Source organism: Chiloscyllium plagiosum, chromosome 26, assembly GCF_004010195.1.
Source record: "Chiloscyllium plagiosum isolate BGI_BamShark_2017 chromosome 26, ASM401019v2, whole genome shotgun sequence".
In the NCBI taxonomy this organism is placed as follows: domain Eukaryota; kingdom Metazoa; phylum Chordata; class Chondrichthyes; order Orectolobiformes; family Hemiscylliidae; genus Chiloscyllium; species Chiloscyllium plagiosum.
Genome location: NC_057735.1, coordinates 9,248,343 through 9,273,154, shown reverse-complemented (window position 1 = coordinate 9,273,154; position 24,812 = coordinate 9,248,343). Strand labels below are relative to the sequence as shown.

Here is a 24,812-nt window from a genome sequence, read left to right as displayed (position 1 = left end):
ACCCCATACCCTTTGACTCCCTTGTCAATCAAGAATTGATCAAATGCAACCTTAAACATGATCAATGACCTATCCTCCACCATTCCTCAGGGAAGAGAGCTCCATAAATTAATGATCCCTGAAAAAAAAGGTCTCATTTTTAAACTGTGTCCTGTAGTTCTAGTCTCTCCCAGAAACATCCACCCTGTCAATCTCCCACAGAATCTCCATGAGCATGTCCTGCCTGTGAAGGTGGTGGAAGCAGATTCAATATCAATGTTCAAAATTGGATTTCATATATATTTGCAGTCATTTGAAGAGAGAGTGAAAGTTTATCAGATCAACCATGATCTCATTGAGCAAACCCAATGGGTTGGATGGCCTACTTCAGGTCCTACATCTTACAATTTCATGATCCTATAGTCCAGGAATGGACTGATTGGAGACTGATTTCAAAATGCTGGCAAATGCATACTTGGGCTGAACAATTTCTTTCACAGCAACATGTTTCTATCGTTCTATCATGAAGCACTATACAGCTACAAAAGGTCATTCACAATGTGGTCATTTTTTTAATCAAGCTGCTTGACGGTACAGATGCTGGGAGGGTGTTTCTCTGGGGCACAGCTTTCCAAAGGCAGCAATGGTCACAGCGTTTCTTCAGTTTTGTTACGACTGATTTGCTCCTGCTCTCACAGCAATCCACTCTCCCAACCCTCACAGATCTCCACCCAGCACCCTCAGATTTCTCCAACCTCAATTCTCCCATTCTCGGCCAACTTTCCCAGCTCCCACTGAGTGTCCATGACAATTTTCATGTCTTGAAATGTGTGGGTTTCTTCCAGGTGCTCTGGTTTCCTCCCACAGTCCAAGGATGTGAAGGTTAGGTCGATTGGCCATGCTACATTGTCCATAGTGTTCAGGGACGTGCAGACTAGGTGGGTTAGCCATGGTAAATGTGGGGTTATGAGGATGGGGGTGGGAGTGTCGGTCAATGTGCGATGCTTTTCAGAGGGTCACTTCATACCTGATGGGCTAAATGGCCAGTTTCTACACTGTAGGGATTCTATAATTCTAAGCACTGGTCTTGCAGACAATGTTTCAGGATAAGGGACAGCCATTTAGGACTGAGGTGAGCAGAAAGTTCTTCAGTCTGAACAGAATTCTCTACTTTAGTGTGGATGATCAGTCATTGAGTACATCAGGATTATGGTCAGTGAGCGAGTAGTTAGCTTATGGAATTCACTGCCTGGAAATGTGGTAGAGGCATGTTCAATTGAGGCATGCAAGTGGGCATTGGATTTTCGTATGGATGCTAATGATGTGTATGATGTGGGGGAAAGGCAGGGGATTAGCACTAGATAATAGATACAGCAGGTGCAGGCACGATGGGCTGAATGGCCTCCTTCTGTACCATAATAATTCTGAATTCTTGGCCACTAAAGGGGTATGGGAAAAGTGTGAGGTGTTGTGACTGAGGTGCAAAATCAGCAATGATCTTGAAGGACGGTATGGCCTCAAAGGACTGTGTGGCCTACTGCAGCTCCTACATACGTTAAAGAAAGGACTTGTGCAGTGTAAGGGCTCTGGTGCTGCAGTGGCAGTGCCCCTCCCACTGGCTTTAGAGACCCAGGCCCACTTACAGCAGAGATGCTTAATTTGGAAAAAATAAAATACACATCCAGAGGCAGTGAACAAGTTCCATTTTTGAGTTAATTCGTCCATAAGCCAGAGCATAATACAGGACAATGTAAAATAGCCTTATAGAATCAGGGTCATACAGCACAGAAGCAGAACGTTTGGTCCAACCAGTCCATGCCAAACATAATCCCAAACTAAAGTAGTCACACCTGCCTGCTCCTGGCCTATACCCTTCCAAATCTTTCCTGTTTATGAACTTATCTCAGTGTCTTTTAAACATTTTAATTGTATCCACATCCACTACTTCCTCAGGATTTTCATTCCACTCAGGGTTTCATAAGTAGCTACAAAAAAAAAGAAAAAAAATGTTTAGGGTGGGACTGCAGCCTCACAGTGCCAGGGAGGGGTTCAATTCCAGCCTCGGGCGACTGTCTTTGTGGAGTTTGCACATTCTCCCTGTGTCTGTGTGGGTTTCCTCCCACAATCCAAAGATGTGCAGGTTAGGATGAATTGGTCATGCTAAGTTGTTCAGGGGTGTGTGGGTGAGGTGCGTTAGTCAGGGGAAAATGTAGGGTAATGGGTCAGGGTGGGATACTCTTCAGAGGGTCGGTGTGGACAAAAGGGCCTGTTTCCACAATGTACGAATTCTAATTCTAAAATTCACATGCGAACCATTCTCTGTGTAAAAAAAATTGCCCTCATGTCTTTTAAATCTCTCTCCTCTCACCTTAAGAAAGATCCCCTGGTCTTGAAATCTCCCATCATAAGGAAAAGACAACTCCCATTAACTCTATCTATACCCCTCATTATTTTATAAACTTCTATAAGGTCGCCTTACAACCTCCGATGCTCCAGTATGCCAGATTTTTAAAATTTACACCCCGGTGTGGGATCGGAATTGTCGGACATTTGTAAATCGGGGACTGCCTATACTGCAAAGAATGACCCTGGATCATGACTAAGAGTGGGCTAATTCCTGACAGGACATGTCACGCATAGAAAAGCAATTAACTCAACACATACTGGCAATTATTTCCCAAACCAACTGCCTTAGTAGTACACTAGGCACGGCGCCATTTTCCATTGAGTAAACCTATAAAAGTATTTAAGATACAATATAAAAGAAATCGAGTTTAGATTGATTCTCATCAAGAAAACAAACATCTCTTTTTACCTGGTCAGTCCAGTCCAGAGTTGTATGATTTTAAAATCTATGGCATTCACTCAATAACAAGAGTCAAATTTCCAGCTTCCCCTCGCTGCTGTGATTCTCAGAAGCCGCCTGCACTGACTGGAACCTCGGGAAGATCTGCTGCAGTCCCACACAATGTTAGAGATAGCCAAGGTCCACCTATGATATTCCAACACCTGATTTACAGGTATTTTCACATAGCCTTGCCCTTTTCCAGGAGTCTCTGCCACTCCCGGGCCTGGCAGATATGAAGCACAGGTAAATAATTAACTGAGAACTGCTCATCAGGAGCCAATCTGAGTGTTTTCTTGTTTATGGGGATATTTCAGAACAAAGGCTGCATACTTATGTAAGTCAACTATTGCCAATGAACCTGTAGCTTGGCAGGTGTGAGGGGTTATGGTGTGATGTATCTGAGCACATCATTGCAAAGGGAGCCAGTCATTCCCACATGGGAAAGTATCCCTGTGATTCAGAATTTTACAATGCAGAGGATGAGTTTAAAGTCCCCAGTGTTGTACACTTTTTTTCTGGGGATTTCACCATTGTAGAAGCAGACTGGCAAGTGGGAGACGGTCAGTGTAGAGCATTTAGTGAGAGACTGGAACCCGGGAAGAAGAAAGTGGAGATTGCTCCCTGGTTTCTACGAACAATGATGTTCAGGGTTATTCTTGGACAAGTCCCATACCTCATCCCAGTTAACCCCCCATAAAATGAAGCATGCAATAAGTGGCCAGCCCCATCTCCTACAGCCAGAGGAGAAACCACTTGAACCTCATTTACGTAAACACCCCACCTACTGGAGGCCATTCATTCCATTATAGGAGTGGCTCATTTAGAATCCCTACTGTGTGGGGGTTCATCAAATCCACACTAATCCCCACCCCCTCCAAGACCCAACGCCCCCATCCCTATATTTCCCATAATCCACCTAGCCTATATCCAGAAGCTAAGGGCACTATGGCATGGCCAATCCATCTAACTTGAACATCTTTGGACTGTAGAAGGAAACCCTCACAGACATAAGGAGAATGTACATCTCCACTCAGTCATCCAAGGGTGGAATTGAACCCAGGTCCCTGGCACTGTGAGGCAGCCATGCCAACCACTGAGCCACCATTCCATCAGGTTAGCTCCACTTCCCAATTGTCCGTCCTCATAGAACTGCAATATTTTCCTTTCTAAGTATATGTTCCTTTGACTTGACACTGATTCAGAATTTTAAAAGTATTTTGGTCATTCAGAACGTGCGTATTGCAGAATAAGGGCAGAATGATTTCGGATTCATAAGGACAAAAGCAAGAAGGCCAAGTTTCACAATTTTTGTAGTTTAATCGCCATTGTAATGTAGGAAGTATGATGACCATTTTGTGCAATGCAAGGTCCCACAAACAACAATGTGAGAATAACCAAATGGTCTGCTTTAGTGATGTTGCTGGAGGGATAAATATTGGCGCAGTCCTGAGGGAGAACTCAAATAGTAGTAAAATACTGTGGATGCTGGAAATCTGAAACAAACACAAACAAATGTTGGAGAAACTCAGCTAGTCTGGAGGCATCTGTGGAGAAAGAAACAGTATTAATATTTTGAGCCCAGAATGATTCTCCTTCCTAAGGGAGAACTCCCCTGCTATTTTTTTTTTGTAATTATGCAGTGGAATCTTCCAGACCCATCGAGTGAGCAAACAATTAGCTTCTATTCCAAAAGGCAGCACTTCCAACACTGTAACATTCTGTCAGTCCTGCAGTGGAGTGTTGGCCTAGGTTTTATCCCTGGAATGGGACTTAAAACTAGACATCAGCAACTGAGCCACATGAGCCCCCTTTTGCAAAGGGATTACAAGAGAATGTCATGCATTAATATCCCTGGACTTGTGAATCTTACTGATTAAACTTTTTTAATGTCGCTGAGGTCTCCTAAGTAATGGACAGTAGGCATATCCTGGTTGATCAGTGCAGTTAAAACCTTGAAATGCAGTCATTTATCCTTTTACATACCAGCAGAGGGCAACCAAAGATCCTGAATTCTCTTCCCCATCCAGAGTCAACACATCTCCTGTTTGGGTGTTTCATTAGTCAGTTTATTTGAAAATGCGATTAGTTGTTTTGATTTGCGATTCAAAATTTTGATTTTGGAGTCTGTACTTCAAGTGAGAATTCCTGATGAACTTCATATCTACAGGTAGCACAACGGTTCAGTAGTTAGATTCTGGATTAGTGGTGCTGGAAGAGCACAGCAGTTCAGGCAGCATCCAAGGAGCAGCTCTGAACTGCTGTGCTCTTGCAGCACCACTAATCCAGATTCAGTAGTTAGCACTACTGCTTTACAGTACCTAAGACCCAGGTTTGATTCCACCCTGGGGTGACTGCATGGAGTATGCACATTCTCCTCATGTCTACATGGGTTTCCTTCCACAGTCCAAAGAGGTGCAGGTTAGATGGATTAACTATGGGAAATCGTGACCAGAGATGTCTGGGTTAGCTCTGGGAAATGTGGGGTTGGGTTTGGATGGGGTGCTCTTCAGAGGGTCAGTGTGGATTCAAAATGGCCCAAGTGGCTTGCTTCCACTCTGTAGGGATTTTAATGTAGTACTTTATTTTCACTGTAAAATACACGTGACAATAAAACCATTCATACAAAAATCTTTTTCTTGAAATATGGGCACCTCGAGTAAGGCCAGAAATTACTGTCCATACTTCGTTGCTCTTGACACTGCTTTCTTGATGTGCGACAGTCTACGTACCAAAGGTGCTTCTGAAATACTGCTGGATGGGCAGTTCCAGGATTCTGATCCAGTGAACCATGAAGGAATGGCAATATATGTCCACATTAGTAGATTGGAAGGGAATTCTAGGAGTGCTAATTTCCTGCTGATTCTGTTGCTGTTTTTGACTTTACAAGTGGTTGAGGCTGGGTACTAGGGAGGTCCTGGCAAAGAAGACTTGGTGAATTGCTGAAGTACATCCTGCAGATTGAGCACATTGCAGCCACACTTACAGTTTAGTACTTGCACTGTATGAACTTGCTTTGCATGTAAAATCCAAAAATAATATAGATGGACAGGGATAATATATGCCTAGGGACATGATTACCTCCAAATCTCTCCAAGTATTGTCCACTTTCTGTCGACTGTTGAGAGACAGGGAGAGACAGTGCAGGAATAAAATACGTTGGTAATATCAAGCTGCAGCAATGAATTCCTTAATGTGACATATGGCAAAGCTAAAAAGTCTCAACTCTTCCAAAAAGCGTTGTGCTGCTGTTAATGGAAACCCTCTGGATCAGTCCAACAAGTCAAGCTGGATAATGGCAGGCAGCCATTCTCTGCTGGAGCGATTTCACACAATGAAAGATAATAACAGTCCCAACATCCAACTCAAGATATATGCCAGGCTTCTAATGAATGGAAAGAAACGAGGCATTTTATCCCTATGATTTAATGTTATTTTAACTTTGTCTTCCCAATATAAACTCATATTTAGTTCAACCGAAAATCTTTCTCTGAGTTCGGGACTTGGAATATTGAAGCCAAAGTAGGCCATTTATCCCATTTACCCTTCCATATCAAAACATATTGGAATATTTTTGCTACATTTTGCTCAAATAGTGACAGACCATGTACTCCCTCAAAAATTCATGGGTGATGCATTTTAAGATACTTCAATGAAGTGACAAGGGTCTTTACAAATGAAATCTTTTGTGGTTGGTTTGGCTGTCATCAGTATATCCCAACAATTAAAATTAACAACTCAGATGGTGAAACATATCATGTCCCTGCGTTGCTAGGTAGACTGCCTCACTTGCTTAACACAAGTCTTCCAAATCAAGCACTACCTAATACTAGGTTTTTCGCAGCAAGCAGTTGTCAGGAGGACAAAGGGAAGTGTTTCAAGGATGTTCCCTAAACCTCTCTGAAAAATGTGTAACACTACCAGCAATTCATGACAATGTATAGCCCAAGGTCACCCATACTGAAAAGAAGCATCCGCAAAGGAGCTCAACCATTTTAAGTATCACCAATAGAGGGAAGCCAAGCATAAGCAATGGAAGGAGCATAGGAAAACCCGCATCCCATTCACCCACCTCTTCAAACACAATTGCCCCATTTGTGGCCAAGTGTGCAGATCCAGCACTGACTGTTGATGCAGCATTGGATTCACAACTCCAGTCCCTCAATCTCAAGGGACTGTCTTAGAGAGATGGAAAAGTGCCTCATTTAACTTGGTACATCTCGAAGTAGAAGTCGGGCCCATTGGCTGCTCATTACGTCTGACACTATCAGATCTTCATCTAGAATACTGCATTCTCAGCGGCCAGATTGGGACAAGGACTAGGAGCTGCATACTGCTGTCCACCCAAATCTCACATGTGGAGATTTATGTTAGACACTGGGGGAGATTCAAAATGAGCAGGAGGAATAAAGTGCCTTATGAAAAGCGCTCACAAAATCATTTTTTAAAAACCGAATGCCTCACAATACGTCTTTACGCCACACTTTAGGAAGGATACAATATCATTTGAGAGGTGGCAGTCAAGATTCGCAATGCTTCCAGTGATGAGAAACTTGAGTTTTATGAATTGATTGAACAAGTTGGATCTGTTTGCCGAGATTTGATAGAGTTATTCAAAACTATGAGAGGTCTGGACAGATTAAAGTGGTTGATTCAGCAGACTTGTGTGAATAAAAGCAAAATACAATGAATGTTGGAAATCTGAAATGAATTCAGAAAATATTGGAGAAACTCAGCTGGTCTGGCTACATCTGTGAAGAGAAATAGAATTATAACTCTGCTTAAGAACTGAAATTGGAAAAGACTTTTGTGTCTAGGTGCATAAATTATTGAAGATGACAGGGCATGTTGAGAGAATAACTAATAAAGCAAACAGTATCTTAGGCTGCATTAGGAGGGGCTTAGAGTTCAAGCACAAGGAAATTATGTTAAACTTGTACAAAACAATAGTTTGGCTTCAACTGGACTATTGCATCCAGTTCTGGGCATCACACTTCATGAAAAATGTGAAGACATTCAGGGAGGCTATGGAAAGACCCCCTGAAAAATTATTCTGGGGATAATAACTATCAGTTACTTGAAAGATGTTGAGACTGTTTACCTTGAAGAAAAGAAAGTTATGGGGAGTTTTGATAGAAGTATTCAAAATTATGTATATCTGAATGGAGGAGACAAGGAAAAGTTGCTCCCAGTAATGGAGGCTCAAGGCCAAGGGGGCATGAATTTAAGGTAAAAGAAACAATGGCCACATGGGAAGAAAAGCTCTCATGCAGTGACAGATTGGGATCTAGAATATATGGCCTGACATGACGAAGGCAGTTCAATCAAGGCATAAGTGGATTCTGGGTAATCCAAGATGGAGGACGGGAAAAATTTCTGACTGTAACAGGCTGCTCCTTTTTTGAGGAATTTTAGGTTGGAAGAAGCAAAACCGGCCTTTAGTAGAGTGATATGCTCTTTTTATCGAATGTGGGAGTTTAGGGAGAGTTTACGTGTTACTGAGGATTATATCTGCAATAAATGCCATTGGTTGCGAATCCTATCAGATCGAATGAATCGGTTGAAGAGACAGTTAGAGGCAATGAGGAATTTACAAGAGTAAGGAGGTGTGATGGATGGCAGTTATAGGAAGGGAGAAAATCACAGAAACAGTTATATAGATGGGTTAACTCCAGGAAAGGTCAGAGAGGTAGGCAGGTAGTGCAGGAGTCTGCTGTTGCTATCTCTATTTCAAACAAGTATGCTGTGATGGATTCTCAGGGGAATGTAGCAAGAACAGCCAGGTTTCTGGTATCAAGACTGGGTCTAATGAAATGAGGGGTATATTGGGTTCCAAGAGATCAATTGTGTTAGGGGACTCTCTAGTCCATGGCACAGACAGACGTTTCTGTGGCCAGCAGAAAAAAATCAGAATGGTGTGTTGCCTCGCTGGTGCCAGAATCAAGGATGTCTTAGAGAGGGTGCAGAAAGTTCTCAAGGGCGAGAGAGATCAGCAGGAAGTCATTGTACACATTGGAACCAATGACATAGGAAAGGAAAAGGTTGAGATTCTGAAATGAGAATATAGAGAGGCAGGAATTTAAAAAGATCCTTGAGAGTATTAATATTTGGATTACTCCCGGTGCTATGAGCTAGTGAGGGTAGGAATAGGAGGATAGAGTAGATGAATGCATGGCTGAGGAGCTAATGTATGGGAAAAGGATTCACATTTTTGGATCATTGAAATCTCTTCTGGGGTAGATTAGATTAGATTAGATTAGATTACCTACAGTGTGGAAACAGGCCCTTCAGAGCAACAAGTCCAAACCGACCCTCCGAGATGTGACTTGTACAAGAAGGACGGATTGCACCTGAATTGGAAGGGGACAAATATACTGGCAGGGAGATTTGCTAGAGCTGCTCGGGAGGATTTAAACTATTAAGATGGTGGTGATGGTGGGGGTGGGGGTGGGGGGGTGGGGAACCCAGGGAGACTCTGAGGAAAGAGACCAATCTGAGGCTGGTACAGTTGAGAAAAGAAGCGACTCAAACAGTCAGAGCAGGCCAGGACAAAGCAGTGAACAAGGTAGGACTAATAAATTAAACTGCATTTATTTCAATGCAAGGGGCCTAACAGGGAAAGCAGATGAACTCAGGGCATGGTTAGGAACATAGGACTGGGAAATCATAGCAATTACAGAAACATGGCTCAGGGATGGACAGGACTGGCAGCTTAATGTTCCAGGATACAATGCTAAAGGAAGGAAAGAAAGGGAGGCAAGAGAGGAGGGGGAGTGGCATTTTTTACAGCTGTACTGAGGGAGGATATCCCTGGAAGTACATCCAGGGAAGTTATTTGGGTTGAACTGAGAAATAAGAAAGGGATGATCACCTTATTGGGATTGAATTATAGACCCCCTAATAGACAGAGGGAAATTGAGAAACAAATTTGTAAGGAAATCTCAGTTATCTGCAAGAATAATAGGGTGGCTATGGTAGGGAATTTTAACTTTCCAAACATTGACCGAGACTGCCATAGTATTAAGGGTTTAGATGGAATTTGTTAAGTGTGTACAAGAAAAGATTCGAATTCAGTATGTGGATGTACCTACGAGAGAAGGTGAAAAACTTGACCTACTCAAGGGAAATAAGGCAGGGCAGGTGACTGAGGTGTCAGTGGGGGAGCACTTTGGGGCAGGACAGTGAACATAATTCTATTAGTTTTAAAATAGTGATGGAAAAGGATAGACCAGATCTAAAAGTTGAAGTACTAAATTGGAGGAAGGTCAGTTTTAATGGCTTTAGGCAAGAACTTTCAAAAGTTGATTGGGGGCAGATGTTTGCAGGTGAAGGGTCAGCTGGAAAATGGGAAGTTTTCAGAAATGATATAATGAGAGCCCAGAGACAGTATGTTCCTGTTAGGGTGAAAGGAAAGGCTGGTAGGTATAGGGAATGCTGTTTGGTTAAGATAAAGAAGGAAGCATATGTCAGGTATACATAAGATAGTTTGAATGAATCCTTAGAAGAGTATAAAGGCCATAGAAATATACTTAAAAGGGAAATCAGGAGGACAAAAAGGAGACATGAGATAGCTTTGGCAAATAAAGTTAAGGAGAATCCAAAGGGTTTTTACAAGTACACTAAGGACAAAAGGGTAATTAGGGAGAGAATAGGACCCCTCAAAGATTAGCAAAGCAACCTTTGTTTGGAGCCGCAATAAATGGGGTAGATACTAAACAAGTATTTTGCATCAATGTTCACTGTGAAAAGGACATGAAAGATATAGAATGTAAGGAAATAGATGGTGACATCTTTTAAAATATTCATTTTGCAGAGGAGGACATGCTGGATGTTTTGAAACACATAAAAGTGGATAAATCCCCAGAACCTGATCAGGTGTACCCTAGAACTCTGTGGGAAGCTAGAGAAGTGATTGCTGGGCCTCTTGCTGAGATATTTGTATCATCGATAGTCACAGGTGAGGTGCTGGAAGACTGGAGGTCTATAGACCAGTGAGCCTGACGTGGTGGTGGATAAGTTGTTGGAGGGAATCCTGAGGGACAGAATGTACATGTATTTGGAAAGGCAAGGACTGATTAGGGATAGTCAACACGGCTTTGTGCGTGGGAGATCATGTCTCACAAACTTGATTCAAGTTTTTTGAACAAGTAACAAAGAGGATTGATGAGGGCAGAGTGGTGGATGTGATCTATATGGACTTCAGTAAGGCGTTCAACAAGGTTCCCCATGGGAGACTGGTTAGCAAGGTTAGATCTCTTGGAATACAGGGAGAACTAGCCATTTGGATACAGAACTGGCTCAAAGGCAGAAGACAGAGGGTGGTGGAGGGTTGTTTTTCAGACTGGAGGCCTGCGACCAGTGGAGTGCCACAAGGATCGGTGCTGAGTCCACTACCTTTTGTCATTTATATAAATGATTTGGATGTATGCATAAGAGATATAGTTAGTAAGTTTGCAGATGACTCCAAAATTGGAGGTGTAGTCGACAGCAAAGAAGATGAATTCAGATTACAATGGGATCGATCAGATGGGCCAATGGGCTGGGAAATGACAGATGGAGTTTAAGTTAGATAAATGCAAGGTGCTGCAATTTGGGAAAGAAAATCTTAGCAGAACTTAAGCACTTAATGGTAAGGTCCTGGGGGTGTTGCTGAACAAAGAGACCTTGGAGTGCAGGTTCATAGCTCCTTGAAAGTGGAGTCACAGGGAGATAGGATAGTGAAGAAGGTGTTTGGTATGCTTTCCCTTACTGGTCAGAGTATTGAGTACAGGAGTTGGAAGCTCATGTTGCGGCTGTACAGGAAATTGGTTATGCCACTTTTGGAATATTGCATGCAATTCTGGTCTCCTTTCTATCAGAAGGATATAGTGAAACTTGAAAGGTTCAGAAAAGATTTCCAAGGATGTTGCCAAGGTTGGAGGATTTGAGTTATAGGGAGAGGTTAAATAGGCTGGGGCTGTTTTCCCTGGAGCATCAAAGGCTCAGGGTGTCCTTTCGAGGTTTAAAAAATCATGAGGGGCATGGATAGGATAAATAGATAAAGTCTCTTCCCTGGGGTGGGGGAGTCCAGAGGGAATAGGTTTCGGGTGAGAGGGGAAAAATATAAAAGAGACCGAAGGGGCATTTCTTTCACACAGAGGGCAGTACGTGTATGGAATGAGCTGCCAGAGGAAGTGGTGGAGGCTGGTACAACTGCAACATTTAAAAGGCATCTGGATAGGTATATGAACAGGAAGGGTTTGGAGGGATATGGGCCAGGTGATGGCAGGTAGGACTAGATTGGGTTGGCATGGGATATCTGGTCAGCATGGACAGGTTGGACCGAAAGGTCTGTTCTGTGCTGTACATCTCTATGACTCTATGCAAGGAAAAAGAAAATGTGCAAAGTTACAAGGAGAAGGCAGCAAGTGATATTCTGTAAACCTGTCCTTCAGAGAACTATCACAGACAGGATGGGTTGAATGGCCTCCTTCTGTGCTGGAACCATTCTGTGAATCCTGAGTGAGATGATGAATCAGGAATGGTGGTTAAACTGAGGTTTCGCGGAGAGGAGAAGATAAAATACTGCTGGAAATCTGAAACGGAAATAGAAATCACTGAAGCTATTCAGCAGGTCAGGCCACATGCTCTGAGAAAATCCTCTTTCTTCAGAAGGAAAATATTTTTGATCAACGAGGGACTTATGCATTATGGGACAGGCATGGTAGTAAAGTTAAATCAACAACCAAATCAGATCAGAAAAAATAGCAGGACAGGCTTGAGAGACTGAGTGGCCTACTCCTGCTCCACCTTTAATCATAGACTTCCTTCACTGCCAACATGTCCTCGGAGCATCTACTCTTAGTTTGAGACTATCCGTTCAGCTGCAGGTGCTGTTTCTCTCCTGTTGCCCTTCTCTAACGTTTCCCGCTCACTTGAGGCCAGGACTCAGAAATTGCCCAGTTTCTCTCCTATCTCCCCTCTCTCCCTCTTTCACTCTCTCTCTCTCCACACTCATCATGCCCACGAAACCAACCTCGATTCTGTCCCACTAACCACCCAACTGCCCTCCAGGCCCCGAAGGCCCTGAGGAGAACTCCCTACACTCACCACCCACCCCATGGTGTCCTGCCTAATATTTACCACAAAAATCAGATTCGATTTTTCTATTACCAATTGTTTTTGGGATGTGGGCATCACCAGTAATATATTGCTCAATCCTAATTGCCTTCAAGAAGGTGTTGGTGAGCTGTCTTCTTGAGTTGCTGCAGTCCATGTGCTGTGACTGGGAAGGGTGTTCCAGGATGCTAACAAGCAACAGCGAAAGCATGGTCACACTGTACCAAGTCAGATAAAGGCAAAATACAGCAGATGCTGGAAATATGGAGCAAACACAAATAACACTGGAGAAGGCCCGTAGGTCTGGCATCATCTTTGAAGAGAGAAACAGAGTTAATGTTGCGCATTTGATGTAACCCTTCTTCAGGACTTTTTCTGAAAAAGAGGGATACCAAACTGGGAATGTTAATGCTACTCCTCAGTCCACAGATGCTGCCAGACCTGCTAAGTTTCTCCAGCATTCTCTGGGTCTCTTCCAAGTCCTGACAGCTTGTGGCTTGAAGGAAAATTTGCAGATCTTCCTACCAAAGAGCTTTTGAAACTACAGACAGTTGTGAACACAGCCCAGTCCATCAGACAAACTGGGGTCCATCCATTGACTTCAGTCATACTTCCTGCTTCTTCAGGGAAGCAACCGACATAACCAAAGACCCCTTGCCACCCCAGTTGTACTCTTCTGTTGGGCAGGAGATATAAAAGTTTGAATACTTTTACGTAAAGATACAAGAATTACTTCTTCCCAACTGTTATTAGACTTATGAATGGATCTCTTGAATTTTAATGTTGATCTCACTCTTTGCGCACTTTCTCTGCAGCTGTAACTTTGTATTCTTTGCTTTGTTCCATCACCCTAATGCACTTTGTGTGGTACCACCTGCTTGTAAATAAAACACAGATAAAACTTTTCCCCGTACCTAGGTACATGTTACCACATGGGTTACTCTTTGGAGGGTCGGTGTGGACTTGTTGGGCCGAAGGGCCTGTTTCCATACTGTAGGAAATCTAATCTAATCTAAATCTAATCTAAAACTTTTCACTGTACCTAGGTACATGTTACAATCACAGGTCAAATTAAATCAAATCAGGTGGTGGCCTGGTCATGTCTCTGCTTCCCTTATTCAACAAAGTGAGAGTGCTTGCATGTTTTTTTTTGGGGGGGTGATCTGTGACACCTTTTGTGTGAGAGGGGATTGCAAATACTGTTGTCCCTGTGCATGAACAATTGTGAATGTTTTAAAATGGTGAAAATTGAGTGGGCTGCCTTGTGTTGGGTGGAGTTGAGCTTCCCCCATCCCTTGGTCCCAATAGATTAGATTCCCTACAGTGTGGAAACAGGCCCTTTGACCCAACCAGTTCACACCAACCGTCCGAAGAGTAACCCACCCAGACCCATTTTCCTCTGACTAATGCACCTAGCACTATGGGCAACTTAGCATGGCCAATTCACCTGACCTGCACATCTTTGGACTGTGGGAGGAAACTGGAGCACCCGGAGGAAACCCACGCTGACACGGGGAGAATGTGCAAACTCCACACAGGCAGTCGCCCAAGGCTAGAAACAAACCTGGGACCCCAGTGCTGTGAGGCAGCAGAGCTAACCACTGAGCCACCATTCATGTTGTTTATGGGAGCTTCCTGTGCCAATCCTACACCGCAAATGTGACTGCAAAAAGTTAACTTCACAATATTTTTGTGAATCACTTTGGCAGGCGCCATCACAAGTGGAAATATTTTCTTTTTTTCTGCTTTAACGAGAAGGAGCACATTTAATGGCCTGGTCTGCTGTCCTGAAGGCAGCGGCTATGCAATTAAGAGGGAGCCTCTCACTCCCAGCCGAGCTAAAGAAAAACCATCTCACACAGGGGCACATTGTCATTAGTGCAGCTCTTGATAATGTCCAGCAGGGGACAGCTTTTTCTCAACCATCTTTGTATTTGACATTCATCTCTCCCCTCTTCAGACCGGAAAAGGGCTTCTTTCTGTCTCTCTCTCTCTGTATGTTAATTGTGGAGCAGGAATGGAGAGGGCAAACGACCCCGGAGATGCTTAGGCTGTTCCATCCTATCGGGACCTGAACAGGGAGCACGGGAAGGGACTGTGTGCAGTGTCCCTGCGCTCTGTCGAGACAGAGCAAAAGAGGTGAATTATTCCTGCATTATTCTGGGCGGTTTTCCTGCAGTTATTGCCGGGGCTTGTGAGCTGTCTTGGGTAGGTGTGGGAATGAGAAGGGGGTGGGGGTGAAGACTGGGGAAAGCCGCGAGGAATTCCCTTTTCCATTCTGGGAATCTCGGTGTCCGCAGTGAGCTGCAGGTGGACTGGCGCTTGCCTGGATTTGATACACATTTGTTTAATTGTGTAGTGCGAGGGGGCAGGGAGATAATGCAGATTTTTCTGGCTCTCGGTTGGCGAGTTTAGCTCACTGTCGGTTTTCGGGGGGGTGGGGGACTGCATTTAGTATTTGTGTGTGGGGGTGGTGGGTTGTAATTGAATTAGGTGAGGCTTTTTTTTTTGCCCAAGGTGTTCTGATTTAGGTTACAGTCTTATTTTGATGGAGATATGAGTGTGAGACAGAACATGAAAGGGTTGCTTTCTTAACGCCGAGAGCCTGTCCCTATCAATCGTCAGTTTCAATGACAATTTCAGAGATTGGACGCTGTGTTTAACTGAAGTGGGAGGAAGGGGCTGTTTATTCATGGAGTATGGCAACATCTCTTTTTGAAATAAAAGAGGGGAAAAAAAAGTAATTTTAGATTATTGGCAAAGGGTAGGGAACATGGGAGGTTTAAGCAGTGAGCTGTGACCTGGAATGTACGCTTGAAGTAGTGGAAGCAGATTTGATCGTGAATTTCACACTCGGAAGGGTCTGGTTATGAGGGGGTGTTGTAGGACTGCGGAAAAATGGGGAAGGCAGAAGTGAATTAATAAGTTGCTCGGTCAAAGTACTGATGGACTTAATGAACTGCACTGGAGACTAAGGTCATGGTTTATTGGATTGCAGGGGTACCTGTGCTCCTGTATATAGTTTCCTAATTAACCTGTTTAGAGATGTTATTACACACCTCTGGAATAGGTGGGACATGAATCCAGGTCTCCTAGTCCAGAAATAGGGTCATTTCTGCAGTAGCTCCCACTGCTTTGAAGATTCAAGCAGCCGCCTCAGAGGACCAGCAGTCACACCTTTGCAAAGTCTTCAAAAATCTGGTGGTGCAGTGGTAATGTCACCACATGAAAAGGTACAGTTGCTATAGTCCATTCTCTCACTGTAGAGAGATAACTGGATAACCTTTTAACTTGTGAGTCACTGCACCTCCGGTGAGGTTGAGATGGGAATGGGACCAACAGTGTTTTGTTTAGATAGATTAGATTACTTAGTGTGGAAACAGACCCTTCAGCCCAACAAGTCCACACCGACCCTCCGAAGAGCAATCCACCCAGACCCATTTCCCTACACTTACCCCTTCACCTAACACTACAGGCAATTTAGCATGGCCAATTCACCTAACCTGCTCTGGAGAGGAAACCGGAGCACCCGGAGGAAACCCATGCTTTGCTCTCTGCTCCACTTTGCGGATCAGCCATTCAGCTAATTAAGCTAACCAACTCCAACTAGTAATCCACATGCTCAGAATAATAATCTGGGGACATGGATTCAAATGTCATTTAGGTAATTGGTGGCATTTAAATTCAATAAATAAATGTGAAATTGAATGAGAGTTTACTGATCATCACTGAAACTATCAATTGTTATGAAACTCACCTGGTTCCCTAATGTTCTTCAGGGAATGAAATCTGCTGCCCTTGGTCTGGCCTACATGTGACTCCAGACCCATAGCAATTTAGTTGACTCCTAACTACCCTCTGCTGTTCAAAAACAGCTAAGCCTGACATCAGAAAAGCAGGAAACACTTCGGTGGTCAACGCATGGAGGTTACGTTGAGATACCAGAGGGAGCGCACAACCTGCAAGCAGCCCCCCACCCTACCCAATCACTTCAAGCATCACCTTCCATATTAATTGTATTTATCTGTCAGCTCAGAACCCATTGAACCAGAGTGGGAGCAAGTCACCCTCTCCCAAGGAAGTTTGTCCGGGAAGAGGTTGTAATGAGTGATTTGATGGAAGAAACCAAAGTCTGGTGATGACAAGAAGCAGAATTGTGGAGAAAAAGATTTGAAGAAGTCCCCAGTAGGTTAAGGAGCTGCACAGCTTTGAGATCCTGAAGGACAATGAATTAGATAGGAATGTCTCGACTTTAATATGACAGGCCATATCTGTAACCATACTTACCAGGATGTGCAGTTTGACAAAGAAGTGTATATTATTTTTGATTAACCTCATTATCACAGAATCAAACTGTTTCAAAATACCTGATGCTGTGAAGCTGATGTGACTTCCTGCGATGGTATGTAGTTGGTGCAAGTGAACTACAACTTGCAAATGTTATTGTAATTGGGCTTCAATCAAGAAAGAACATTGGGAGGAATATGAGAGGTGCTGCTGATTTGTTAACGCCTGTTTTGCACAGAGCCATAGTTTATACGTAGAGACCATTTGCAGAAAAGTTTCTGGTCGGCAAATGCATCAACATCTTTCTGTTGGTAATGCTCCATCACCACATGGAATTGAATGGTTACAGAAGGGGAGACATTTTGACCCTTTGAGTTCACATCAGCTCAATTTAGCTACTTCCACTCTTCAATGCTTTACCCATGTCCTCACTAATATTTTCTCTTCAGGTGCCTTCACTGCTCATTACATCACAACACTTTTCCACATGCCAACTTCAGTTGTTTTGCCAGTCCATAAAACACAAGACCATTAGGATGGCATGGTGGCTCAGTGGTTAGCACTGCTGCCTCACAGTGCCAGAGACCTGGGTTTAATTCCACCCTTGGGTAACTGTTTGTTTGTGTGGGGTTTGCACATTCTCCCCGTGTCTATGTGGGTTTCCTCCCGGGTGCTCTGGTTTCCTCTCGGAGATCAAAAATGTGCAGGTTAGATGGATTGGCCATGCGTAATTGGCCATGGTGTCCAGGCATGTGCAGGATATGTGGGTTAGCCATGGGAAATGAGGGGTTACTGGGATTGGGTGTCAGGGTAGGATGCTCTTCAGAGGGTCAGTGTGGACTCAATGGGTCGAATGGCCTGCTGTAGGAATTTCATGCGTCGCTGTTTACATAGGAGCAGAAGTGTACTGTTCAGCCCCTCAAGTCTGTGCCACCATTCAATAAGATCATGGCTGGACTGATTCTTGACTCCACTTTCTTCTCTTTCTCCACAACCTTTTGGATTTTCTTACCAGATTAAACATGTCTGTCTCAGTCTTGAACATAGTTGATGATTAGTCTTTGCAGGATTCTGTGGTAAAGAATTCTACAGATTCACTATCCACTGAGAGAAGGAATTGCTCCTCATCTCTGTCTGAGATCTGCAACCTGTTATTCTGTGATTTTGCCCTCCTGGTCCCAAAAAGGGAAATGATGTTTTGGCATTTTCCCTGTCAAGTCCCCTGGAATCTTGTGTGTTTCAATCAGGTCACCTCTCAGTCTTCTCTTAATAGAGTTACATCTGTGCAACCTGGTGAACTGGTCAAGAACCAATGGAAACAGTTCTCTCTATTCTGTGAAGACCCATCTTGGTTTTGATCACCTCAAATCTTTCGTTTACCTTCTCAAAGAGAAAAGTCCTAGTTTTTCCAGTTAAAGTAACGTTTGTGACACACAAATACCAGACAATGATCATCTCCAATATGACAGAATCTAACCGTTGTCCCTTGACATTCAATGGCGTTACATCACTAAATCCCCCACAATCAACATCTTGGAATTTACCATTGACCAGAAACTCAATTGGACTAGCTACGTAAATGCAATGGCTACAAGAGCAGGTCACAAGCTAGATATCCTGCAGTGAGTAACTCCCTTCCTGAGACCCCAAAGCCTGTTCACCATCTACGAGGTACATCAGAAGTGTGATGGAATAGTCCACATTTGCCTGGATGAGTGCAGCTTCAACAACACTCAAGAAGTTTGACACCATCCAGAACAAAACAGCCTGCTTAATTGGCACCACATCCACAAATATTGACTCTGGCCACCACTGACGTCCAAAAACAGCAGGGTGTGCCATCTATAAGATGCCCTGCAGGATTTAACAAGATAGTAGGAAACCTTCCAAAACCATAACCAGTTTTCATTTAGAAAGACAAGGGCAGCAGATACATGTAAACACCACCACCTGCAAGTTCTCTTTCAAGGCACTCACCATCCTGACTTGGAAATATATCAGCTTTCCTTCAGTGTCACTGGGTCAAAATCCTGGAACTCCCTCCCAAACAATACGTGTGAGTCCACCTAAAGCCCAAGGATGGACTGCAGTGGTTCAAGAAAGCAGTTCATCACCATCTTTGGAAGAGTGAAAAATGCTGGCCCAGCCAGCAATGCCCACATCCCATGAATGAATAGAAGAAAATCCATTCACATGACTGAAACCTCTCCTCTTAAAGCCATATTCATTAACCTTTGCATACTCTCTGAAGCTAGTTCCTCAGGGATAGATTGAGATGAGTATCAGCAGTCTTCAGACAGCATTTGAGAAAGCAAACCAACTTCTCTGTTCTCTTCAGTTGCTCAACTTGACAAATCAACATTTAGAAAGAAAATAGTTTCTGCTAATGGTTTCATACAGTACAAAAGGTCATGTAATTGTGTGGAACATCCTGGCTAGAGAAAATATTCATATTCACAGTTGAGGTCATGTTTATATTCGGTTTTCTGAATTGTTGTTCATTGTTCAATTTATGGTGGAGTCACAGTCTGTTTATGAATGATGTGAAGTTGGTCATTCTGATCAAGTTTGATAATATATCCCACCAAGACATAATGTATTGTGCTGCCTAGGAACATGGAAAATTCATGGCAGTGAAGGAGGCCTTTCTGCCCAACATGTCTCTACTGGCTGTTAAAAGAGAGTTCTACCTAATCCCCACATTCTAGCCTTTGGTTTATAAGCTACAATTCTTGGCACTTTGAGTGCATATCAAAGCTGTTTCTGAACTTGATGAGGGTTGCTGTCTCTACTGCCCTTTCGGATAGAGGGTTCCAAACCCCTATGACCCCGAGAGGTAAAGCAAAACTTTCAAGTCCCCTCTTTTCTTTATGCCAACTAATTTGCACTTGGCTATTGACCCTCCACTTAACATAATAGGTCCTTACTCTGTTATATCTAGGCTTCTCCATAAATTAGATATGTCAGGAGGCAATGGCCAAGTGGTATTATCACTGGATTGTTAATCCAGACACCAGGTAATGCTGTGGGAACCTGGGTTCCAAACCTGTCATGGAAGATGGTGGAATTTGAATTCAATAAATATCTGGAATTAAGAATCTAATGGTAACCATACAACATTGTTGGAAAGACCCATCTGGTTCACTAATGTTCTTCAGGGAAGGAAATCTATCCTTACGTGGTCTGGCCAACATGTGACTCCAGACCCAAATCAATCTGGTTGACTCTTAACTGCGCTCTGGGCGATTAGAGATGGACAATAAATGCTGGTTTAGCCAGAGATGTCCTTACCCTGTGAATGAATTAAAACAAAAAAACCCATTAGCCTCCTATGCACTAAAGGAGATAATCCGAGTCTGTCTCATGTTTTATTTATAAGTAAAGTTCTTTAGCCCCAAAAGCATTCTGGCAAATGTCGCAGAAATGATGGAATTGTACTATTTATCTGTACATGTTACACACTTAAGAGTGAGCATATGTGCTGCAGGTAGTCTTGTAGATCATGCAAGATAAGGAAAAATGGTCTATGTAATGCTCAGGAATACTCTCAGTCCTGAAAAGGTGATCCTCATTGTTAGTGTAATTCTATAATGGTTTAGTTGGGTAACCCAGTGATTAGCTGATTTGCAAAGGATGATCCTGGGTTTGAATCTTCAGTTGTGTCCTGTCCACTGTTGAGGCAGCTGAGATGTGCAAGTGGGTCTCCCTTTAACCTCTGGCCAAAGAAAGAATGAAATCAAGCAACAAGATTTCCACTCCTGATCATTGTCTGGAAGCTGTGTGTATTGGTTCAAAACATGTTGAGCTTAGTTTTTTCTGCTTTTCTGAATGAAGAGGGTACCAATAGTCCACTGTCCAAGTTTGGCCAGTTAGTTGGAGCCAGAGGAGGTCGAACTGGAACCTAGCAAGATCTACTTCATCTGGGCAGATGGGGAGAAGCAAACAAAGAGTGTTTCTTTAAAATGATCGTGTATAGGTAACGATATATTTTAAAATCTGTATACATGGTGACAAATAATTAACTGTGAGGCTGAATTGGTGTGTTGGTTTTGTCCTTGATTTGCCTCCCCTCCCCCCCCCCAAAAGATGTGCTTCCAAAGCACACACTTATACCATTACCCAGACTGTCACGTCCTACCACCTTAGCCCAACTGTCTCTGTTCATCTGTTCCTGAAACCTGAATGCCTTTGTTACATGTGGTCTTAATTGTTCCCACACAACACTGGATGACCCCCACCCCCCATTTTCTACCATCCATAAACTTGAACTCATCCATACCTTTGCAGTTCAATCCCATCTCAAGTCATGTCATTAGAATCCTTAGTGTGGAAAGAGGCCATCCAGCCCATCGAGTCTGCACTGACCCTCTGAAGAGCATCACAAACTATCCCTGTAATCCCTGCATTTCCCATAGCCAATCCGCCTAGCCTGCACATCTTTGAACTGTGTGGGGAAACCGGAGCACCTGAAGGAAGCCCATAGAGATATGGGGAGAACATACAAACTCCACACAGACACTCACCCAAGATTGGAATTGAACCCAGGTCCTTTGTGCTGTGAGGCAGCAGTGCTAACCATTGAGCCACTGTGCTGCCCATTGCCACTATACTTGTTGGCGCATGTTAGCTACTGATCTGACAACACCTTAGTTTTAAAATTCTGATCCTCATTTTCAAATCCCTTCACAGCCTCATCCTTCTATATCTCTGTAATCCTTTCTAACCCTATAAACCTTTGAGGTCTCCCACTTCTAAGGTCTTTGATCATCTCCCAATATCACCACTCCACTACTGTCACCATACCTTCAACTCTCAAAGCCAGATGCTTTCCCTCAGAATTTGCTGCTCACTTTTCTTCATTTTTCAGTTGTTCCTTTAAACCTACTTTATTAACTCCTGGGATGTGGGTGTTGCTGGCTGGTCAGCATTTATTCCCTGTCCCTAGTTGCCCTTCAGAAGGTAGTGGTGAGCTGCCTCTTTGAGTTTCTGCCGACCCGTAATGTTAGGGGATTCAAGTGAAGGAATGGTGATATATTTCCAACTAAGGATGTTGTGTGGTTTGGATGGTATATTGCAGATGGTAGTGTTCCAAATTACCTGCTGCTCTTGTCCTTCAAGGTGGAAGTGATTGTGGGTTTGGAAGATAATGTCTAAGGCTGTTTGGCAAATTTCTTCAGTACAGACTGCTGCTAATAAGCATTGGTGATGGAGAGAGTGGATGTTTGTGAATGTGGTGCTGATCAGGTGGCTGTTGTTCTGGATTGTGTCAAGTTTCCTGAATGTTGTTGGAATTACACTTATTCAGACAAGTGGAGAGTATTCCATTACACATCTGACTTGTGCCATTTTAATCATAAAATGAGTTGGACCGAAGGGTCTGTTTCCGTGCTGTACATTTCTATATAGCTGGTGGACAGGCTTTGGGGAGTCAGGAGGTGAATCACGTGCTGCAGTATTCCTAGTCTCTGACCTGCACTTGTAGTCATTGTATTTATATGGTAAGTTCAGCTGAATTTCTGGTCAATGGTAAAGCCCATGATATTGTCAGTGGGGGATTTGGAGAAAGAGTTCCCTGATTGGGGCTGTTAATCTAGTTTAATCATGGAGGCCTGGCTGACAGATAAGAACATGATTGTCAGGGGTTCAGTTCACTCTGAGAGAGCTGGATCAGGGTCAAGGACTCTCTGCATGTAAATAAAGGGTGACTTGGTGGGATACCAGTCTCTGTGGATTTATTTTAGTAACTCTATTGCATATCAAAGGGTGGTACTTAGATCGTTGCCTGGCTTTTTTGTGGCATGAATGTTACTTGCCTCTTGTCAGCCCAAGCCTGAATATTGTCTAGGTCTTATTGCCTTTCTACGTGGACTGCTTCAGTATCTTAGAAGTGATGAATAGCGTTGTATAATGTGCAAACATCAGCAAACATCACCACTTAGGATGGAGGGAAGGTCATTGGAGCAACTGAAGATGATTGGGTATAGGACACTACTCTGAGGAACTCCTACAGAGATATTCTGGAGCCGAGATGACTGACCTCCGCTAACCACAATCATCTTGTGGGCTAGGTATGTCTCCAACCACTGGAGAGTTTGCCTCTTGATTTCTATTGATTCCAGTTTTGCTAGGGCTCCTTGATGCCACACTTGGTCAAACACGGCCTTGACATCGAGGGCTGTCGCTCTCCCCTCACTTTTGGAATTCAGCTCTGTTGTCTATGTTTGAACCAAAGCTGTAATAAGGTCAGAAGCTGAGTGACCCTAGTGGAACCTAAACTAAGTGTCAGTGAGCAGGTTATTGCTAAGCAGATGCTGTACTGTTGATGACTCCTACAATCGGTTTACTGATGATTGAGAGTAGATTGGGGCGGTAATTGGCCTGTTTGGATTTGCCCTCCTTTTTGTGTACAGGACATACCTGGGGTTTTTCCACATTGTTGGGTAAATGCCAGTGTTGTAGCTGTATTGTAACAGTAGTGCTGCAGCAAGATCTGGCGCACATGTCTTCGGTATTATTGCTGGAATGTTGAAAGGGCCTGTAACCTTTGCAGTATCAGCCATTTCTTGATATCTTATCTGATGAATAGAATTGGCTGAAGACTGGCCTCCATAATGCAAGGGACCACTGAAGAAGGCTGAAATGGATCTTCCATATGGTACTCCTGGCTGAAGATTGCTATGCATGTTTCAGCCTTTTCTTTTGCACAGATGTGTTGGACCTGTGAGAGTCAACTACATCGCTGTGGCTCTGGAGTCATATGTAGGCCAGACTCAGGAAAGGAAGGCAGATATCTTTCCCTGTAGGACATTAGTGAACCAGATGGGTTTTTCTGGCAACCTACAGTGTTTTCATGGTTGTCATTAGATTCTTATTTCAAGATTTGTTTTATTGTTATTGAATTGAGATTCCACCATATGCCATTGTGGGAGTCAAACTTTGGTCCCCAAAACATTAGTTGAGTTACTGATTAATAATCTAGCGATAATAACCCATTGCCTCCACCCTGTTTTAATACCTCCCTTTTTCACAGGGATTGTTCCCTCCGGGACATCCTAATCCATTCCTCAATCACCAGCACCACCCAACCTTCCCTCGGCACCTTCCCATGTTACTACAGAAGATGCAACACTTGCTTCTTCACCTCCTCCCTGCTCACCATCCAAGGGCCTAAACAGCTTTCCAGGTGAAGCAGCATTTCATCTGTACCTCCTCCAACCTTGTGTATTGTATTCGCTGCACCCAACATGGACTAGTCTACATTGGAGAAACCAAACGCAGGCTTGGTGACCATTTTGTGGAACCCCTCTGGTCTGTATGCAAGCATAACCTCAACTTTCCCATAACTGGTAATTTTAACACAGCGTGCTACTCACATACCCACTTGTCTGTCCTCTGCATTTTACAGTGTTCCAGTGAATCACAGTGCACACTGGAAGAACATCTCATCTCATCTAGGCACTTTACAGGCTTCTGGACCTAATGTTGAGCTCAACACCTCAAATTGTGAACCAACTCCTAGTTCTTCTCTTTCTTTCGGTTTTCCTTACTATATTCTCTGTAACCATGTCATCTCTTCTCCCTCTTCCCTCCCCCCCCCCCCCCC

General features: G+C 43.5%; 2 protein-coding genes across 6 annotated transcripts in view; one reads left to right on the top strand and one right to left on the bottom strand.

Annotated features, from left to right (window-relative positions):
- LOC122563072 (epidermal growth factor receptor kinase substrate 8-like) overlaps positions 1-3,035 on the bottom strand; it is a 76,189-nt gene extending 73,154 nt beyond the window's left edge. The window contains exon 1 of the mRNA XM_043716449.1: positions 2,795-3,035. The gene's annotated coding sequence lies outside the window, so the exon portion shown is untranslated. The remainder of the gene's footprint in view (positions 1-2,794) is intronic.
- pik3c2b (phosphatidylinositol-4-phosphate 3-kinase, catalytic subunit type 2 beta) overlaps positions 1-24,812 on the top strand; it is a 181,856-nt gene that overhangs the window by 3,926 nt on the left and 153,118 nt on the right. Inside the window, exon 1 of one of the 5 annotated variants that reach the window (XM_043716443.1) lies at positions 14,827-15,061. The exons of 2 other annotated variants lie outside the window; for them this stretch is intronic. The gene's annotated coding sequence lies outside the window, so the exon portion shown is untranslated. Of the gene's footprint in view, positions 1-14,826; positions 15,062-15,109; positions 15,131-16,052; positions 16,156-24,812 lie in introns of those variants that run through there. 2 more of the 5 variants (XM_043716444.1, XM_043716447.1) reach the window with 2 other exon arrangements.